The sequence below is a fragment of the Vicugna pacos genome, chromosome 22, assembly GCF_048564905.1.
Source record: "Vicugna pacos chromosome 22, VicPac4, whole genome shotgun sequence".
Classification (NCBI taxonomy): Eukaryota; Metazoa; Chordata; class Mammalia; order Artiodactyla; family Camelidae; genus Vicugna; species Vicugna pacos.
The window spans coordinates 15,381,577-15,403,192 of NC_133008.1; the positions used below are offsets into that span (position 1 = coordinate 15,381,577).

The 21,616-nt window shown below is 40.5% G+C and overlaps 1 protein-coding gene and 1 long non-coding RNA gene across 8 annotated transcripts in view; one reads left to right on the top strand and one right to left on the bottom strand.

Moving 5' to 3' along the window:
* The window catches only part of LOC140688427 (teneurin-2-like), a 595,904-nt gene that overhangs the window by 26,868 nt on the left and 547,420 nt on the right, over nucleotides 1–21,616 (bottom strand). The gene's annotated exons all lie outside the window — the stretch shown is intronic.
* Nucleotides 10,182–21,616, top strand: part of LOC140688428 (uncharacterized) — an 89,452-nt gene continuing 78,017 nt past the window's right edge. For all 5 annotated transcript variants that reach the window (XR_012063119.1, XR_012063117.1, XR_012063118.1 and 2 more), the window contains exons 1-2: nucleotides 10,182–10,369; nucleotides 10,795–10,882. This is a non-coding gene — a long non-coding RNA (uncharacterized lncRNA). The remainder of the gene's footprint in view (nucleotides 10,370–10,794; nucleotides 10,883–21,616) is intronic.

Sequence of the window (21,616 nt, forward strand, 5' to 3'; positions counted from 1 at the left end):
CACCTATCAGGGCTGCCTGAGATCTTAGGACAAGTAGCTTATGAGCTCTGTCTGTCTGTTGTCTGACTCCTAAAATTGCAGGTATCCCAAATTTCCAATCTTATTGCATTCTTTTTTATTATCAGGAGTCATCAAGAAGAGTCCCATGAACCAATTCTACTCTGAAGGTTGTTTTTGTATGACTCATAAGCTAAGAATGGTTTTTCCATTTTTAAATGGTTGTTTAAAAAAAAAGAAGGCAGCATGACAGAGACATCATGGTTCACAAAGCCTTAAATATTTACTATTTGGCCCTTTATAGAAAAAGGTTGCTGATGAATGATCTTTATGAGGTAAAGTTAAATCTGCCTCCAAGGCCTTTTACATGATTCCTAAATAGCTTTGTACAGACAGTATGTGCTGCTGTTTTTAGAGTTTTTTTGGTGGTAGTGGTTATTATTTATTTGCAACTATGTTCTAGTCATCGTGAGACACATTTTTTAGCACATCTATCCTATTACCCCTCAAAATGAGCCTAGGTAGGCACTGTTATTATTCCACTTTGCAGGTGAAGGGACTTAGGCTCAGGATGGGCAAGTATCAGACCACGTGGTCTGACAACTAGTCAGGATGCAGACCTTACTCTGTCCAGTCCCATCATTAGCCGAAACGGCACCCATACGCTGATAAGAAAAAGGTGTCCCCTCCTGATGAATGCAGACTGTGCTGGAAAAAGCTGCCTGGCAGGGAGATCAGGAGCTAGATTTCAGCCCCACTCTCCCTCTGGCCAAACTTCTCAACCACAAGTGGGTTGAGTTTATAAGCCTCTTGGGTAAATTGCCTCTTGTTCCTGAGCTCTGATTCTCATGCATTCACCTTCAGTGAGCATCCTCGTGTTTTGTAGCCTCTTGGCATTGTTTGCTCACTTACTGCTTTTTTTGTTTTGTTTTGTTTTGTTTTTAGGTGAAGTAGAGTCAGTTTCAAATGTTGTGTTGATTTCTGGTGTACAGCATAGTGATTCAGTTAAACATATAAATTCCTTTTCATATTCTTTTTCATTATAGGCCATTACAAGGTACTGGATATAGTTCCCTGGGCTATGCAGTAGGACCTTGTTGTCTGTTTGCTCACTTACGACTTTGGCTGTTCTTTAAGCAGAGTTGGGGCTTCCTCCAGGCATCATGACCATGGCCAGCTCTGCTAGGCTTCTGTGTGTCTCTCAGGCCCTGATGCCCCTAGCTCCTGGTAGTCATGTCAACCCTTAGAGGTTGCATGAAGAAGGGGCCAAAGGGGGAGCCTGAGTAACTCTACCCACTGACATGAGCCACAGAGAGGCCTGTGTCAAATGAGCAGGGCATCCTTCCTCAGAATGGTCCATAGCTGATGTTGTGCCTGTGGGCTCCTCACTGGAACCTTCTGAAAAGGCACATCTAGCAGGCACTGGAACAAGCAGAGAAAGGAGACGGCAAAGTCACCTGAATTCTGATTTCAGAAGTTCTATCTATTTCCTTGAAAACAAAAAGACAGCTCTTTCATCACAGAGAAATGGTGATTTCGCTTAACCTAGAACAACCATGCTAACAGCATGCTTCTAATTGCTCAAAATAAGAAAAAAAAAAAAAGGAATCACATGAAGGAGAAATTTTATCCTTAAGACACGGAAAATGCTGGGTTCCAGGGACTCTTGTTCAGGCGTCAGGTGTTCTGCAAAGGTGCATATGGCATGAGGAATAAGGAACAGTAGGAGTGTCAGCGCAGGGTGGAAGCATGTTGGAGGGCGGGCGGGCGGAAGGGGACATCTCATCAGCTCTTCCCTGTATTATTCCTAGACCACCCACAGCTACCATCCTTATTCTCAGTCTCTCCTCCTCGATCCTGCACACAAAATTAATCTTTCTAAAAATTGTTCCATCCTGTCACCCCATTGCTCAAATAGGCTTCAAATGGTTCTCACTGAAAATTAAGTCCAACCGCCTTTACATGGCCTTTCCATCCACGTAGGGCTGCCAGATAAAACACAGGACACCCAGTTCAATTTGAATTTCACCTAAACAATGATTTTGCTTGGATCATACCATGCTGAAAAATTATGTGTTGTTTAGGTGAAATTCAAATTGAACTGGATATCCTATACTTTTATTTGCTAAATCTGCAAATTCAAAGGCATTTTTAATCTGGCCCAACCCGCCTTTGGCGATTTTTCTCTTCTTGCTTTCCCTCAGAGTGGTTTTCTTGCTCTCTGAAATGCACAGGGAACACTGCCGTCTCCAAGTCTTGCTCACACCAGCGCCCTCACCTGGAACACCCATTTTATTTTTCTCTTTATCCAGTGAAGTACTACATCACAGTCTCCCGAGAGTATTCTTGGCCTTTGAAAAAATTAGATCTATAAGAAGTCTATGGAGTCCTCATTTGACAACGAGTAAATAAATGAATTGTTTTTATCAATAGTTTGACACCGCTAGTGGGGTGACATCTTTGGTCATTTAAGCCCTGAATTGTTATGCTGGTCTGACCACCCAGTCATGCTCCAGATGTGTCCTTCCTTAGGGACATGCTCAGTGACTCAATAAGGCTTAAACCTCAAACCAGTTGCTCCTGGTGCCTCTGAGAGGTTCAGGAGCTCGTCTAAGACCACCAGTCTGGCAAGTGACAGAGTGGCTTTTGAACCTAATTCAAAGATGTGTGTGTGACTCCTAAGCCATGCTGTCAGGTTTTTCTTTTTTCTTTTTTTTTAATTTTACCCCCCATGTGTATTGCACATCTGATCTTTTTTCCCATCACTATGCATTTCCCTCCGTGCCATTTTACCTCTGTGCTGTACACAAGCGATGGCTACGTGGCCAGCTTCTTTGCCAGCAGTATCACCCCCAAACTTCTACCACAATTCATTATACTCCAGTCTGTGAAAGATCTTCCTAAAACCACAATGAACATGGTACCTGCAAGTGCAGGAATCTTCATCCTTCCCAAGTGTATTGGCTGGTTTTTCCAGTTTTTCCATTTTCTGACCCCAGTCTACTGTTTTCTTTTACCGGTATTAATCCCTTTCAAGGACATTGTTTCACCCAAGCCATATCTTCTTGGAATATTTCCATTTTTCTGCTTCCCTGTCCTGTCTCCTGGAACCCTGTCCTTTCCCATCTCAAACACTCAAGGTTTTTCAACTTTCTACTCATATTTTACCTCCTTTGGGAGGACTTCTTTGATCATCCTACTCAGAAGTTACAGAACTTTTAAGTTTAGGAGGAAGGCTCCACAGTTCATCTCACATCATATTCTAGTTTGCACACTCATTTATTAGATATATATTTATCTTCCTACAGGACAAATATCTTGTGAAAGTTGGTGACCATGGTCCCCCATGTCTTACCTTCATTGCATCATCTAGATAGATTATTTACTGTACTTTATAGGGTGTATACACACACACATATTTCAATTTTAATTAGTTTTTACTGTATTTTCACGTCTTACCTAATAATAAAACTGTAAGTGTCTTATAGTGACAAAGAACAACTATTTTGGTCCTGAGATCTTAGGCAAGTCATTTACTTTTTAAAATATTCAGTCTCCTCACCTGCAAATGGGGCTAAAATTAGCTCCTATCCCATAATGTGGCCATGAGATTGAACAAGACCCCACAGGCCACTCCAGGCAGCTGCATTTGGAGAAAATTCCAAGTAAACATGTGCTGAAGAAATAAATGATGTTGAGAGAGGTACTCTCTCCCGCTCTACCCAGGAAGTGTGGCCTAACTTCTAGCATCAGCGAGGATGTAAAAAAACAGTGCTGGGTTTAGTAATGGTTTACTGAGGTTCAAGGACAGGGAGAGGAGGGCCAGAGTTCTAATGCCCATTACAAGATAACTTGTTGGGCCATTATTTACTATAATGAAGTAAAATTTAAAAAAAAAGGCTTTGATTTGAACCTTAATCTGTTTTCTCATAAAAAATGGTAGTCTCTGAAAACAATATAAAGGAAACCTGTCATTCTTGCCTCGAGCTTTAAAATCACCGGTAGAAAGACATACAGGGTATTTTTGGGCAAAGGCAGCCATCATCCAGGGCTCCAAGAGGCAGGAGGGGAAGTATACCACCAGAAACCCCTCAAAGACGAAGGAAGCCACGGCTGCACTACTTCTCATGTTTAACAAGGTCTGTAAACGCAATATTAGCTGTCCTGCAATACTCTGGTGTCATTTATGGGAAGGCAGCAAGTGGAACCTCTCCAGGCTCCCATGCTCCCCGCCGTCACGGACCTGGGTATGGCGGCTCTGCTTTTCCTTCACTTCAGTCGAGCCTGCACTCTCTTCAGCCTTCTGCTCTCAGACGGAGAAGTTAATGCAGTTAGATTGCTGCCGGGCTTCCAGCGGGACTACTTCAAATGATATTACTTCCATTTGTGACGTGCATCGCCAGCCGTGCTCACATCTGAGGCAAACAGCAAACAGACGTCGAAGTCGGCTTGCTGGTAAGAGAGGAACCGAGTGTCCCCCGCTCCCCACCCCGCACAGCCGGGCAGCAACAGGGCTATAAATCTGTCAATTTCCTAAACTCCGCGGCGCTGTGCGCCAGCCTCCACCTGAATGGGACTCTTGAGCCAGGCGACCGATGGCTCCGTGCTCACAGGACTTGGAGGGAACTCTGTTCACAGATCACAGGCCCATTTTGGCCACACGGATCGATGCCAGGGGAGCGAAAACTTAAATCAGGGCTTTCTTCGGATAACTGCCATTTGGGGAGAAAATCCACTTCGGGCCAAAAGGGAAGGCCCTCCAGAGCACCCCCTGGGCAGAGTTCCTCCAGGACTGAAAGGCACCATCGTGGGGAGTTAAGTACTAAGCTCAGGGCCTGAGCGGACAGTCAGAGCCACACAAAGGGTGCCACCCATGCACACAGATTATTTACCTACAAACTCTTGGGCAGCCCTTCCTAGTTTTCTGCCTTATTCTTTTGTTTATTTATGTTTAATTATTACACGTGGAACAGTGTTTATCAAATTATCCGTGCAAACAACTGATTTCTTTTTTAAGTTTCCATTCTGTCAGAGGCATTAAATATAAGAAGAAAATGAACTGCAAGGAAAATGGATATCCTGGCCATGTCCAGTGGCTCTAAAAGTCTCGAACGTTCTCATTGTCTCTCCATACCTGATGGTGGATCGGTAGCAGTCCGTTCTGCAGTCGTACCTGAGGAGCACTGCTTTGAAGTAAAGGCTATACAAAACTGCGTACAACACTGCACCTCCAAGTCATTTAATTTTGGAAGACCAGCCATTCCTTTCTTGTCTAGTCGACTTGTCAACTTCAAACATCTTGGTATGGGGTCTCCTGAGGACCCGTGAATGCTGTAACCTCTGTCACTTCTGTTTTCTGTCATCACAACAGACAGTTTAGAATTTAGAAAGGCTAAGAGAATATATTACAGAATTTGGAAAATTTAACTTGAAATCAGTGGGGTTTGTGTGTGTGTGTGTGTGTGTGATTTTATAAGATTTTACAAGTCACTTAGTTCTGAACTAATCATCAGAATCCAATCAATTCTTTATATGGTTTTACATGGAAAGTCACTGCTTTCAAGGTTTTAGAAGTTCTTCCTATCAAAAGTGCCACCCATTCCAGCTCTCCCTCTGTGTTGACTCCATGTGTTCTGATGCTCTGGGCTTAAGATACATGGTGGGTACTCCATGAAGGACACAGAGGTTCCTTTAAGTGCAAAAGGTGAACACATTTGGATGTAACGAAGAAGAGATGATACTAAACCAAGAAACGGGGGAGTGGATTCCAGTTATTGCAGCATTACTTAAAATCATAGGACTACAGTTTGCTCAAGGGCTTAAAGAAACTCCTGCAGATCATGTCCCAACTACCTTATTCATAAACGTGAAAACCAGAACAGGGACTTGAGAGTCGTCGGTCTGCAGCAGGACCAAGAATTTGACTCAGAAGGCCAGGGGACAGTGATTAAACAAACTATTTCTGACTGATATGCCTTTTTTCCACCTAAGTGTGACATAAAATTGAAAAAAAGATGTACACGTCACTTACTCATTCAGTTACCAACGCCTACTGTATATAAGCCCACATGAAGAAGAGATAAGGTTCTCCCCATGAAATGAGCCAAGTCAAAGTTTTCTTACCGATACTGTCTTTAGCATTATTAGAAACAGATGGAAAGTGGACTGTTAGAGAACTCTTTCTCTTATTTTTAATTGTGCTGCTCCAACCACTCCCACAGTTCTTAAATAAACTTAAATTAAAGGAAAAACTATCTGGGAATGTATAATGCAGAATTTCAAAGAGCCTAAAGACAGCTGTTAGTGGCAAAGGGCAACCAATACTGGGCTAAGATGCTTCTACAAACACACAATAAGGAGAGACAAGGGTATGAAAAGCTGACAGCAGCTCATTGTAATGAGCGCAAGAGAGACGGTTTTCATACGTAAGTAATTTCAGTCCCTGAGTGAACAGTCACCAACACTGGGCACGTGTTAAGTACCACAAAGTGCATGGTGAAAGAAAAGAATGAAATTCGGAAAAGTTAAATCACTTTCTCCATTTATACAGCTAGACAGACAGATAGGGGTTTGAATTCCGGTGGCTTAGTATGTGCCAGACACTATTATAAGATGTTTGCATGCGTAATTTTATTTAATCCTCTAAACAAAATCTAAAGTATTATCATAGCTCCACTTTAAAGATGAAATCGAGACTCAGATGAGGAAATTCAGCTAAATTAACAGTAAATTAGGTACAGAACTGGGATTCTGAATATGGAGTCCATGCCTGGTTCTTGGCTCCACTCTTTTTCTCCAATACCTTCTTCCAACCGGCAGCAAGGGAGGGGCAGGGTATTCAACCAAACACCACGCATGCCTAGTGCAGGAACACTTCCAGTCCATTTTAACTTCCAAATGAGGCAGGGACGCTGGAAGACAATGACCTTTCTTATCTAAGATGAATATATTTCCAATTACTGCACACCACCGCCACATTACATCATTCCAGATCGCTTCCTAATTCTCAGACCTCCAAATTGTCAGACTTTCACTGGACACTTTAATTAGTGAAGTTTATCTAAATAAAAAAAGAGGCAATATGAAATTTGTCAGAAGACTGATTTTATATGGCTATCAAAGCAAAGGCTGAATACCTTGTATGGACTTATTAAAAAAGTGTTTAATGGACTTGAGCTCAAACTATTTCTCATTCTTTCCCACCCCTCCCAACAAAGGGTGGAATTTCTTGGGAGATTTCAGAAAAGCTACAAGGTGTCATGATGCAGCCATTCTGATAGGGCAGAAACATCCTTTGCACACGGAAGAGGAACTCTGTTTTTTCTCATCAGAGCTAGAATGCCCTGATGCTATGTCATCTGATTAAACTTTCATTCAATAAGCATGCAGTGAGTGCCTACAATATACTACGTTTAAAGTACAAGGATTCAGGGTCCCTGCTCTCACAGAATTCTGAATCTATAATTCAGAAGGCACGTGTAATTTATTCAATGAAAAAATAACTATGAAAGAAGTATGCAGAAAATATTATGGGATCACAGATAAATAACCAACTGCTTCTATCACTGGAATCAGGGAATGTTCTAGGAGAAAAGGGGCCATTTTCTCCTATCTTTGAGGTATTAGCATCAGTTTACCGAGTGGGACAAGGGGTAGAACAATCCAGACAGAGGGAACGGTAACACTCTAGAGAGGGCAGAAAATGCAAAGCATGGGAAATCAAATGGTGGCTCTGAGAAGATGCCATATGCCTACATGCAAAAGGAAAAAAATTCGTAACATGAAATTCTGATTATCCAAATATTTGATATTCTGTTCGTATAATTTATGAGGGTCTGCTGAATTTTTTGAAGGGGGTATTCTCTCTCTTTTTTTTTTTTTATTAACAGAGGCACTGGGGATTGAACCCAGGACTGCGTGCATGCTAAGCATGTGCTCTACCACTGAGCTATACCCTCCCCCAGGGTACTCTTTTTCTGTTGAATCTTTATGCCTACTAAACACGATCCTTTGGGTTTGCCTGTGCATGAGGGCCTATGGAATATTTCAGATGTATCGTTTCTGCATCAATAAGTTAAATTCAAGAATGATTTCCTTCTAAGTGGGGATGCAAAGTTTCAGTTGTTCTTCATGAATAGCAAGTCTCTCCTTCCTTCTGAGAGTTGGGGGTGTGGGGCGGATGAGAAGGGAGTATGGCAAGGAGAGTGGGGGACACTCTGTCAAAGATCATATATTTCCAAAGTTCATTCTCCATGCTAGGACACAGGGGATCTACTGCACGTGAGTCCATGGGGACCCCATGCTTTCCTGAGGTGTGGGGTGGGGGGTCATATAAGGGTAGAGCATATGCCCTCAGAAATATTTGCATAATCATTTCAGCAAGATTCCTTGATCTTCCCTACATGACAGATCTGTGAACATTTCAGGAGCTGATTTCCACAGACACTGGCTGAGATTTTATTCTAGAAAACAAGTGTATGCTAATCAAGAAGGTATTAACCACGGTAGAGGACCCAGACCAACCAATTAACCAATGGATAGGAATAAGAAAGTATCTAATTTCCTAGGGATAGAGATCCAGAGAAATTGATGTTTTTTTTTTAATTTTGTTGGAGAATATGAAAACAAATATATGTATGTATATGCCTGACTGGGACATTGGGTTGTACACCAGAAATGGACACAATGTAACTGACTGTACTTCAGTAAAAAATTTTTGCTGGTATTTATAAAATAACCTTTTTTTTTAAAAAAAAGAGCTATAAAACAGTAAATGTTGACTACAAAGTAATCACGAAGTGCAAACCAGCCAAAAGAAGAAAAAGTTACACTGCATTTCCAAAGCATTCAACAGTTGTCATTGTGTTTTGGTTACATAACCAGTAGTATATAGGCCTGCTATAAAAACATTAAAAAATACACAACCAGGCACTGCCCTGCTCCGCTGTTAGCAATCTGTTGCAGAATATTCCATTCTTCTCTTCTGGATGTGTCTGTATCTGTGTGCATGTATATATTATTTCTTGCATGGATAGGGAGCAATATATAGATAGTTTTTGCCATTGGTAGCTGACTACATACATTCACATCCTGGGTGTTTTTTCAGCGACGACTCCCTGTTATCCCACTGTTCCAAACACACCTACGTATCTAATTATCTCCTTAGGCATTTTTAAAAACCTGGATTCTTGCAGTAGAAGTCTCCTTTTGTTGTTCATGAAGGCACAAGAAGCTGCTATGCAAATATTGGCTGTTTGTGTTTTCTTCTAGTTTTTAAGGCCAAGAATACATTTCTTCCTTCCTACGGCAGATCTTTCTTGCTTGATTAGGTGGGCTGGCCATTTACAAGTAAATCAATAGTAATGACTATGGAGAAAGACACATTCCCTCCCCAGTTCCATGCCCTGGTAATTAGGAGATAAGAAATAGACATACCTCGAGATATAGAATAATACCAGTAATAAAATAATGCAAAGTATATTCTTCTAATAGTGTCAACCAAGTCACATAACTGCTGAAGAGAGTCCCTAGGAACTTAAGCAGGGCTCACAATCTGCTTCTTTATTTTCCCCTTACACTTCTCAAAAAGGACTGTAAACCTGCTAGAAATGTCAAGTTCAGGGTGACTTCTACAGTAGATTTCTGACCTGAGAATATAGAAGGAGCTCAATATAAAAAGAGATAGCTGGTGAGAAATTGCCATGGGGACACACAGAAACGGGAGAAGGGTTTAGGCTTGGTCCTTTAGGTCCCAGGTTGATGGGACTGTAGTGATACCCAGGGTGTCATTTACATAGTGGAGTCGACCCTACGGAAATGTCCACATTCTGGAAATCCTATCATACTTAAAGTCTTTTGTTAAGGAACTGCCAGCACACTCATGCTTTTTTTTTTTTTTTTGGATAGCAGATCCCAGTGGAACTGAGCCATAAGTTACTCTTTGGTTCTTGAAATAGAGTGCTTAGGTTGGTACTTTGGGGGCTCAAGACCTATAAATAACTCCTTGAGGGAACACCCTTATATAAGGAGCATCCGACCGAAAAAAAAAATGATATTGGTCAAAATATTATTACTCCTTGACATTAAGGCTGGTCATAACTGTGTCATAATATTGTGACACATTATGGTGTCACATTAGACCCACCCCTATGAAGTACCAGTCCAGGCAATCCACTGGCACAGATTCACTCATTCAAAGGAAACTCTTCCTGATATTCTAGAGGGTGGTGAGCAGCTTGAAGACAGGGCAGTGGGTGATTTATGCATCTGATTTGGAAACTGGCCAACACAGTTTGGGAAGCTCGACATAGAAACTGCTCATCAAGCTGATTAACAAACGCAAACCAGGGATGATTCTTGTTAACAGCACCAGGTTGGGAAATACCAAAATATTGTGTTTCCCATAAGATACTTACAAGACTTACCATGGGCACCACTTCAAATATTTATTGTTTGTGCTGCTAGCTTCTTCCAGGTGGGGTGAGGATTTAATTCGCAATAGAGAGGACTGATTTTTTTTTTTAAACACCATTATTTGAGAGGATATGAACATGTTTATATAGTAAGAGAGTGGTTCTTGACTGTGGCTGCATGTTAGATTCCCTTGATGTTGTGAATGGAATGTTCACCTCCCCCCAACATTCATATTCTAAAACCCTGAACCTAATATGTTGATACGTGGAGGTGGGGAATTTAGGGGGTAATTAGATCATGTGGGTGGGGCCCCTGTGAATGGAATTAGTGCCTTTATTAAGACAAAGCCACTGAGCTAGCTCACTCTTTCTCTCTCCATACAAGAGGTCAACAGTCTGCAACCCACTAGGAGTTTCTCACCAGAACCCGTCCATGCTGGCACCTTGACTGCAGACTTCCAGTCTCCAGAACTGTGAGAAAAAAATTTCTGTTGTTTATGGTATTTTGTTACAGTAACCAGAACTAAGACTCAGGGAGCTGTTACAAAAATATTAATAGTCTGGGTTCCCACCACAGTAATTTTGATTTCATTGGTCTGTGGGTGGGGAGGGAGCTGTGCACTGGGATTTTCTGAAAGCTTCCCAGATGATAATAAAGTACAGGCAGTTTCACAGTCCACTCAAAGTGTGATCTTCAGACAGGCAGCCTCACCCAGGAGGTTGTTAAAAATACAGAAGTAGGTCCCATTCAGATCTACCAAACCAGAATCTGCATTTTAACATGATCCTCAGGTGAATCAAACAAAAATCATCTTTTGAGAAGCACTAACATAGGAAAAGGAGAGAGAACAATAAAGTGAGGGTATTTACCAACATTTGGTAATAATAAAGACAAACTGATTAAAATAACATGTTTATTAGTTGTTCACTATGTGCCAGGTCTTCCCCTGTACATGCCTTAACTCCTTTAATTCTCAAAACAGTCTAGGCGAGGAGATAGTGCTATTTTTTTCCTTCTAGTTTTATTGAGATATAATTGACACATACCAGTGCATAAGTTTAAAGTGTGTAGTGCAATGATTTGATATGTGTATATTGTGAAAGGATTATGCCACAAGGTTCGTTAGCATACATCACCTCACGTAGTTACAATTTTTTTTTCTTATAATGAAAACTTTGAGATCTGCTTACTTCATCTCTGTTTTCCAAATAAGAAAACTGAAGTTAATGGACTTAGGTAAGGTCTCACAGTTACTGAGGGCAGACTGGGCACCTGCAAGAACCTTCTCCTCTGTATTAAAGAAACATGAGGCTGAACTGCCAATGATGAATGACATTGAAGGACTTGGCATCCTAATTCGTTGGCCTAATTCAGCAATGCTGACTCAATGGGGATGAGGGGTTATATGAAATGTGAATGGCTTTGTTGTTCTCATCTAAAAAGAACCCTAGTCAAGACAGCCAAGGTGAACACCTAGTAAATGTAAGATATTAGGCAATCTGGGGGCACTATGATCACCAAGCTACTCAGCAATCAGACCACATTTGAAATTTTGAATTTGGATCTTAACTTCATTCCAGGGTCATGAAGCCCCATGGACCTCAATAAAGCTCACCAAATCATAGGTAACATCTCCAGAAAGGAAATGCAGAGCAAATGCTTTCTTTTTTTAAGGAAAATTATGAGACTTACATTTTGAGAGTGATTTTCTCAAAACAGCAAGGTCTCCCTGGGTCAATCTAAAATAAACATTATTCTATTAGGTGCTAAATAAATATTTGTTGAGTTAATGAATAGGGATACAAAGTACTATCTCAAAGGCAATGTTATTCTAGCAGCCCTTGCATGAATGTGGGTTTTATCTGGACTTTACAGTTTCTCTCTCTCTCTCTCTTTTTTTTTTCCCCTCAACATGCCATGATCAAATATCAGGGGATTTCACTCACACGTAGGCGCAAATCCAGGTTTCTAGCTTTTCTTTTAAAATTGGAAATTCTGTTAACACTGAGCCAGTGTTCCTACGTGCAACGGTAGCACTGACTGCGTGGCTGGTCTCATGGTACTGAGACGCATGCTCACTAGTTACGGGCTGTCCCACCGAGAGTGGGCTGAATGGCAGTCCCCAGAAATACACACTTGTCCTGATTCTTGGAACCTATAAATATTACCTTATACGGTAAAACAGTGAGTACTGCCTTATAGGGCAAAGGATGTGATGAATTATGATCTTGAGGGGAGGAGCTTACCTTGGATTATCCAGATGGCTCCTCAGAGCCCTCACCTGTATCCCTATATGAGAGAAGCAGAGAGAGACAGACACACAGAGAAGGTGACAAGAAAAGGGAGCAGAAGGAGATGTGACTGCAAGCCAGGGGATGCCGACAGCTTCCAAGGGATGAAAAGGATGAGGAGTGGTTCCTTCTACAGAGCCCTCAGAGAGACAGAGCAGCCCTGTGGACACCTTGTTTTGGACTCCTGGCCTTCAGAACTATGAGCAAATAAATTTCTGTTGTTTGAGGCATTTTGTTAAGGGAGCCCTAAGAAACGAATATAATACCGCTTGCATTTGGTGGCCACATGTCTATACAGGACATTTTTATTAGGACAGAGCATTTTTTTTTGGTTTTGTTTTGTTTTTAAATGGACAAAGGAGAACATGGTAGTAACCAGTCTTATCTCCCGGGGCGGCATGAGACTCTCAAAATCCAGGCATTATCCCTTAGAATGGATCTGGTTGGGATTCACTCATTTTTGTTCTCTGCCAGAACACTTGTTATCTTAATGTAAAAGTTATGGCTTCTTAGATAGATTTATATTTTTATATTCTAACTTTATAAAATGCCAGGATGAATGTTATTTCCCTTCAGGTATTAAATAAATAATGTAGGCAAATGATCCTTAGAGATTGAGCACTCCATCACCTCATTTTACAAATGGGAAAACTAGACCCAGAGAGAAAGTGAGGGGCCCAAGGTCACACAGATAATTAGGACAGAGTTGGGCACGGACCTCCTCACCCTTGGTTCATTGCTCACTTCGCATCCCAGCCCTCTTTCATGACCTAACTCTTTCAAGTTCTGACTCTTCGCTTTTGATCATTGAAATAAGGTTGACTGTGGGATCCATTTAGCTTAATAGAATGCCACTTTTGTTCAAAAGTAAGTGTAGACATGCCCTCAGTCTATAAAAGGGAATGCTTTAAGTCCATGTCCAAATGGGGACTTTTTCTAAGCAAGCTAATTTATCCAGAACATTTAAGCTACTTCATGTTTAACTGTAAAAAGGTCTTGTCATGATATGAGCAGTATTTAATACACTAAAGAGTAGGGATATTAAAAGAAATTAGACAGGAACAACTCAACTGGTAACTGTCTAAAGGGAAGGGAGAAATGTAGAATACATCAATTCATTAGAAAGATTTGAAAGGTCTTAAGAAAACCTGAAACTACGATTGTGCTATAGAAATTGAGGGTTAACACAGAGAGTTCAGCTCTCAAAGGACACTATAAATTAATATTGTACACCAATGTTCTTTTGGATATAAGTAAAAAATAAAAAAGAAAGTAGAACCTTTTAATTAAATTTTTTTCTAAAGGTAATTTTTTTAGAGCAATCACAGTTGCCCCAGTAAGGCAAGAGTTGACTGATACAGAGTTGCATTAGCTAACTTTTACATCTTTCTAAGCCTCAGGAGGCCAAGTCCACTTTTGGACTCTATTCTGCATAAATTTCACAGTTCAACACAATGGCAACACTTTCTTTAATGCTGATCCCAGAACTCCCTACAACACATGGAATTTGCATTGCTGAAGCTAATTCGTGAAATAATAAGGATTTCTGCAACCAGTCGGAAGGCATATTAAAATGCCACGTCCATATTTGACTGTGCCAAGAACCCACCATACACAGTGATAAGCCTGACTCACTAATGCCCCATATAAACCACACATGATGAATGCTTCTGCAGAGTCTCCAGATAAATCCTGTGGCTCTCACCATGTCCAGTCTTAGCCATGACACTGCCTGTTTATTCAAAGTCAATGGATATTCAAAATTTGAGCTTCATTGCTCTAGCGCTCTTCCAGTAAGCAAAGGTGTTAGAAATGAAACCAGCTGACCTCTTCCCAAGGAAAAATTCACATATTTGAGCAGCGATATAACTCGCTTTTTATTGGCTCAAGTAGTGGATTTGGCTTCACCCACTTAATCTGAGACATTAAAAGTTATCTTTGACAACCTTTGTCTCTGGCTATGAAGAGCCTGGATGTCTTTTATTTCTGAGACCTGTCCGTCATGACACAATTCCCTACATCACCCTCTGCAATAACAACCGTGACCGCAGCCCTTCCAGAATGCCCAGCTCCACCTGACCCTGTTGTTGGCCACTTGACCCTTCTATCACTATGATCTCACTGAATCTTGGCTCATTAACAAGAGGTGAGCCCTGACTGATAGGCAGTTGTGGTAAACAGGATCTGGCACCCAAAACCAACCAACAAACAATTCAACCACGCCATTATTTAATGAATTTGGGTAAATAACCAAGAAAGAATTTAGTGTTTAAGAAGTGGAGCTGAAGGTGAGAATTGAATTTGGGAGCTAAGTCAGACAGGCCATAACAGGCCCCGTGGAGGTAGAGTTTCAGGAAAGCAGGACCAGTGAGCAAGCAATGCCGTGATGGAGAGAAAGGATTAGATCACACAAAGACTACAGAGAATAACACAGAGAGAAGTCAAGCCACAAGCAACATGGACACAGCACTGAAATGATGGAGCATGGACTCTAGTCTGCAGAGGTCCTTGGGACCTTTTGCATCTAGAATAATCACGCCAGAATAGTCTACCTATGTCCAGAACAACTCTCATTCTTCATCTTCCATAGACATAATGGGCCAACTTTCCATATTATTAACCTCATGCAAAAATCCCACCTTCCCACTTCTTCCTGGAGGAACATGAATGTGCCTGTTTCTGGCAAGCAGGAGAGAGATTAACTAAAAACATTATATAGACCTAACCATTCATCTGATGATGTTACACCATTTTCCAAGTTTGATTACGTACTATTTGAGATATCTCTTTGCTTCCTGTGGAGATCCTGCTGTTTCATAACCACTTTGTTTGATGTTATACGGGCATCTCGAGTGATGGCATCTTGATATGCACTGCACAATAAGACCTAATCTAACACAGACGCAGCCTGGCTACAGAGAATACCAAAATACTTTAAAGCTCAGATGTGCACTTCCCCAACTGCTCGTTGCTGGGTATTTTAAGGCATCAGTTGATTAAATATCTGGTATCATTAACTCGAATTTTAACTTCAATTAAATGTCTAGGCTCCATTTAGTCTATGCTCACAAATGGTGAATCAAGTTTCTAATTTTCAACACTTTGTAACTTAAGTCTTCCATTTTAGAATGTTTTCTATGTTCTTTTAGGTGTCTTCAAGTACTCACTTACCACATTTTTAATGGTCCATCTTGCAAATGTCATATTAAAGTTAAAACTAACATTAACTTAATATTAATTTGACATGTTTCCTGGAGTGCCTAGATCCAAACTACTTATGTGTGTGTAGGTGTGTATATGTGTGTGTGTGTTTTAAAAGACAATCACCTTTTGATTATGAATTGTAAGTCAAAACCCACTTCTAAGAAATAATAAATTCAAACAATTTTGATATCTAAAGGAATTGGTTACATTTTTCGACTCTTCATGGTCTTCTCTAAGTAAAATATAATTTCATGTTTACTTAGAGGTAGTGATCTTTGGACACCTTGAGTTTTTCCCCTTCTTTTGAAAGTTATATAACCGTTTTAGCTGTTGAGCCATTAGCTCCAATGTAATAAATGTGTATTACACACCTAGAATCCTTATTCAAGAAAATGTATTGTTTTGGCACAGACTGTGGTGTTCCTGGTTGAATGATTCAATGCCTTAGAAAGAACTTCCAATGTTAATGTTCAGCGGCCCTGTATTCCTGTTCTATAAAGGCTTGGAAGACCATGAAGATAAACGGATTTGAGAAGTCAACCAGTCCCAAGGCTTGGACCGGGTCACCCAGCCCAGCAGGGAAGAGCCACCCCTGAACAACCCTGGCTTCCCCTTCAGCAGCTTCAAGAACTCAAATGCCCACTAGCACCGCTGTGATGAGCAGCTGAACCTGTGCTGGGAGTGGCGGAGTCCTGGCAAGACAAGAATAAAAGTGTCCTGCAGAACAGATACATCCTGTGTTCTGCTGGAGCTGAGGTTCTGCATCTCTGGAGGGTCCTCTGTCACCACTTGATGCTAAATTCCCAGCAGGTGCAGCTCCTTTTTGACAATGACGTTCTCCCTGATCATATGACCATGAAGCTGCTCTGGCTCTCCCGCTGGTCCGGCAAGCCCTCCCCTTTGGTTTTACGATAATACAGTGTGAAAGAGAAGAGGAGGTAAGGATCAAGCCCACCACTCCCACCCCTGCCCCTTCCCTCCCCAGATATTTGTGTGAAATTAACCTTGGCTTTGTTTTTTGAAATAACTTTTTAAAAAGCTTTAAAAAAGGGACCAGTGGTAGATCTGAGAGTGAAACTTTGAATCAAGGATCTTCACTGATCAACCAGTCAGCATGTATTTGGTGACCTGTTATATGTCTAGTATTGGAACAAACCTTGTAGGAAGTATAAAATAAAGATAAGACAGTGTTACTGTCTTGGAAGAGGTTCTTGCCTGGATAAGAAGATATTATGAAAGCATAGAAGCCATGAAAGAACCACACAGGACAAAATTTAACTAAATGCATGGTTGTTCTCTGTCAGAGCAAGGAAACAAGAGTGGCCTCCAGTGGACGGGAAAGCATTATGGATTTAAACCCTGTACTGCAAGAGGAAAGGGTGTGGACTGAGTAGAGCTTTGTTCTTTCCACATTCTCAACAGAAACACTGCTGGATAAACCTACAAGAAATAAGCCACCATAGTGGGTCATATGACTTCTCTCCCCCAAAGCTACATCTGAACACAGCCTGGGCCCTGCCTATGTGGCTGATTCTCCAGGCCCCAAGAGTCCTCTCTTTCCCCTTCTTCCCAGTGATTTCCACCACTGGTTGCACCTGAATCAGACTTAACATTCTATCATTTGGACTCTTTGGAGACAATATAAAATGAACATGGGCTTTAAAGTCATAAAAATCTTAGTTTAGTTCTGATCTGATCCTTCTGCTCTCACCGTGTGACCCTGGGTTGATCATTCGGTCTTAATTTTCATGTTGGATTATTAGAGGATTAAATGGTAGAATATATGACAGGTGTCTGAAACATATACCTAGTCTTGTGGAGAATATATAAACACTCACATGATCAGCCGATGGTCTTTACCTCTGTCCTTCTCACTAAAACCCCAGTTAACCTATACACATTATCTAGAAATTTCAAATTGAGCTGGAGAAAATGACCAACACTCAACTATTTGGTCCTACAAAAATGACAGCTTCACATGATACAACCTAATATAAATACATGCACCTTTTTTAGAGTTTTCTCCACTCTTATTGAATTGAATACTTTCGCGGTCTCTTGAGATCCTGAGGGAGGTGCGTAAAAGGCAAGTTTTGATTTTGGTCAAGGAAGAGGAAAATCCAATTTTGGAGGCTGGCTTTATTGGCGTCTATAGTAGGGTCATTGGACAGAAAGTGAATGTCATTGCTGAGTGTCTAGATCTGAACCAACGGATAAAGAGAAAGGAGAAGTGAACTGAGACCACCAAATATTTGGTCATAGGGTGGGCCCAGTTCTCTCCCACTCGAACCCCCCTCCCCTCCACAACCCCCTTGCACAAAACACTCACTCTGGGAGACACAACAGGAATTAGCTGACCTGCTATGCTACGTGGAATGGCATCAGCCTTCCTGAAATAGCATGAATCCAGGAAAGAACTCAAGCTAGGCAAGAAACTATAGGTTTGTTTACTGTATATGCTTTTAAATGTTCCCAGATAAAACCTCCATTTGTCAATGACCCAGTAGGGAGTAAATGAAAACGCTTATTCAGACCCCTCAGCAGAGAGAGCTCCCTTAATCCGCTCACTGATGAGATAACGCTGTAGGATTACAATAATCAACTTGCAGTATGTCCTCTATTAGTGCTTAAAACTAGAGCAGTTTACAAGCACGAGCAGACGTTTCTTCATTTACATAATATAGTGACAGACTTTCACCCTTCTGAGACCATCCATTATCTCCGTACCCCTCCCTTGAAGTATTTCAAATAGGTACAATTATATTGAGGACCATTTTAAAATCACATTCTAAATGTCTGGACTTAAAAGAATATACATATTCTTTTATGTATTTTAAAATTTTGTGTATACATATATATATGTATGTATACATACACGTAAGTTTGTGTATGTCCCATCACTTATTTAAGTCACTAAATTATAAACATATCTAGATATTAACAGTGACATTAAACTTCTCAGCTTCCTCGCAGAGTGAGAATTACAATGAAGTGTCTGTGAGACGGGTATGTAAACAGGGAAAGTAATCATCACAGACTCTTCTTAAAATACTTTCTATATCACTATTAGTTTATGCAGTGACATTTTAAAGTTATTTCCCTCTTCGTCCTTTCCTAGTTAGCCAATGTAACGCCTGCTGACAAAGAAGGCGCGTCCCGATACATATATTTTTTAAAGTTGGTTAAAATTCACATTATGAAATTGCAAAAGTTTAGATAATTCATTCACACTTGGCTTTTTTCCACCCACTTTTCTAAAGGAAATTTAAAGTGTCAAAAATACATATCTTGTGCTCATTATTAAATGCTAAATACCACAGTGTTTTGAGCTGCCTCGTGGCCATTGTAAAGAAAACAGGTGTTCTGATAGATTATAAAGTGTGAGTCAGATGATGTGTAGGACAGAATTTTAATGAAGCTGCAAGCACAGAACTCTGACTGGCCTCTTGAATATGATGCTAAAACCCTGAAAGTAGTTTTAAAGACAAAATAGCAAGAACACAACTCAGGAAGCCTGCATTAATAATCAACAAATAAATGGGGATGTGGAAAATCATTATAGTGAGGGACCTTAGCATTTCATTGCAATTTAATATAGCATTCACCTAAGAAGAAGGTAGGTGTAATTTGAAAGGACATGTATGTCTTTGTATATATGCAAATATACAAGGAAAGTCTCTTAATCACCACATTAAGTTACCAGTCAAGATCATAAGCAGAAGCCACGATTTTTCGAGATGCAGAGGTGCCCCTGGAGATGGGGAAAGGGTCATGATTATCGAATCAAAGGATAATTAGCAATTTCTTTAATTGGGTTTCTATTTAGAGATCTTTTGTGAAATCGAACTTTTCTCCTTTTTGCTTTTTGTTGAAATGTCTGGGGAAAATATGTAAATGAAGCTATGCTTGGATTTTTAGGTGTTCAATGAAATTTCAAAAGAAAGACTTAGGCTTCATATCTTCAAACTCTTAAAACGTTGTGAAATAAACACTATATATTAAGTTAGAGGATATCTTTCATTAACAATAATGAATTTTTATCTGGTTTCTTTTACAGAATCCTAGATCTTACCTGGTTTTCCTAGATTTTCCCCCTACACTTCCCCCACTTTTAAATATGGTTATGTATAATCCATATCAATACTTTAAATACAAATATTAGCATTTTGATATGTCTTCTGGCACTTGTATACAATTACTGTCAATAGAAATCTCTAGAAAATTGTGTCCCCTCTGCTCATATTCTAGCTATTTCAGAACAAAGCTTACTAGAGAGCTTATCAAAAGGACAGAACTTGCACACACATGAAGTTTCCTTTGGTCAAATAAACAAAATTAACAAGAAAACTGGAAATGAACTTGGCCCACATATTTACAGAGTAAACTAAAAATTGTCCTATGTTTTGCCTCTCAATCTTCTTCAACTGACTTCAGGCTCTTTGAAGGCAAGGCTCTGCAGACTTCTCCCTTGGCACCCCCAGCACTTAGCATGGTGGCTGGTTCTACGGCCACTGGGAATATTTCATCAAGATTTGTTTGCATGAACAAGAGGTCTAAATGTCTATGCATGATACAGAGTTCTGAGAAAAATATCAAGACTACGTGAAAAGGCAGCCCACAAAGTAGACTCTAAATTACATGTCTTGATTTACAAATCATCTAAAATCTATGAATAACACAATCCTGTATTGAATCCATACGATGACTGTGATATGAACAATGCTGCTTCCCTATTATTTGTGTTATGGAGACACATGCATGTATTTACTCATGGTCTACATCCTGTAGGCAGTAGAAAAATCGTGACTTCGCCAACTCTTTTCATGTGTATGCAGTATGAAGAGAGCAGGACTGTTGAAGTTTCATGCTTTAAATGCACTTTGCCAACGACCTACTTCAGATTAAAACGAAACTATGTGCCCTGTGGACAAGAGCCAAAATATGTTTACAACTCTCACTTCCAGTGTTTACCTTTGAGAACTCACTGATCATGATCAGAGAGTTTACTTTACCATCTCATGTGAGTTGTTTCCATTTCTAACTCTGCACCTACAGTCCTTTTTGTCGGAAATGACCTCTCCTGGCTTCTTACCTATAGAAGATCTACCTGTCAGTCATCAGGCCCTGCCCCTCCTTTAAGAAGCCCTAGCCAAACTTGCCATGGGCTCTCTCATGTCTCTGGATATCTGTGAGCATTTGTTTTCTAATAATCGCTTACCACTTGATAAACAACAAGTTCCTACAGTATAGCACAGGGAACTAAATTCAATACCTTGTAATGGTCTACAATGAAAAAGAGTATGAAAAGGAGTTACCCCCCCACACACACACATATATACATATATATAAATGAATCACTATGCTGGACACCAGAAATTAACACAACATTGTAAACTGACTATACTTCAATTAAAAAACAAAGAAATAGTTAAGAGAATATTTGGTGAAAGAACACACAATACTTAGATGCCTTATCATTCTTCCTTCCCAGAGAACTAAGGCACTGATTTGACCATGGTGAGACAGAGGAGAACAGAGTCCTAGTCAGCAAGATGATGACTGTCGGTCAACTCAATAGCCAAGCTAACAATAGGATGGCAGAGAAGGCTAAACTGCTTTTCATCTCATAGGAGTGGCTCCTGAATGTCTAGGATGAGATATTTTGAGATACAGGAAAGCTCCTGCTGAATGGATCTGGAGGAATCACAGAA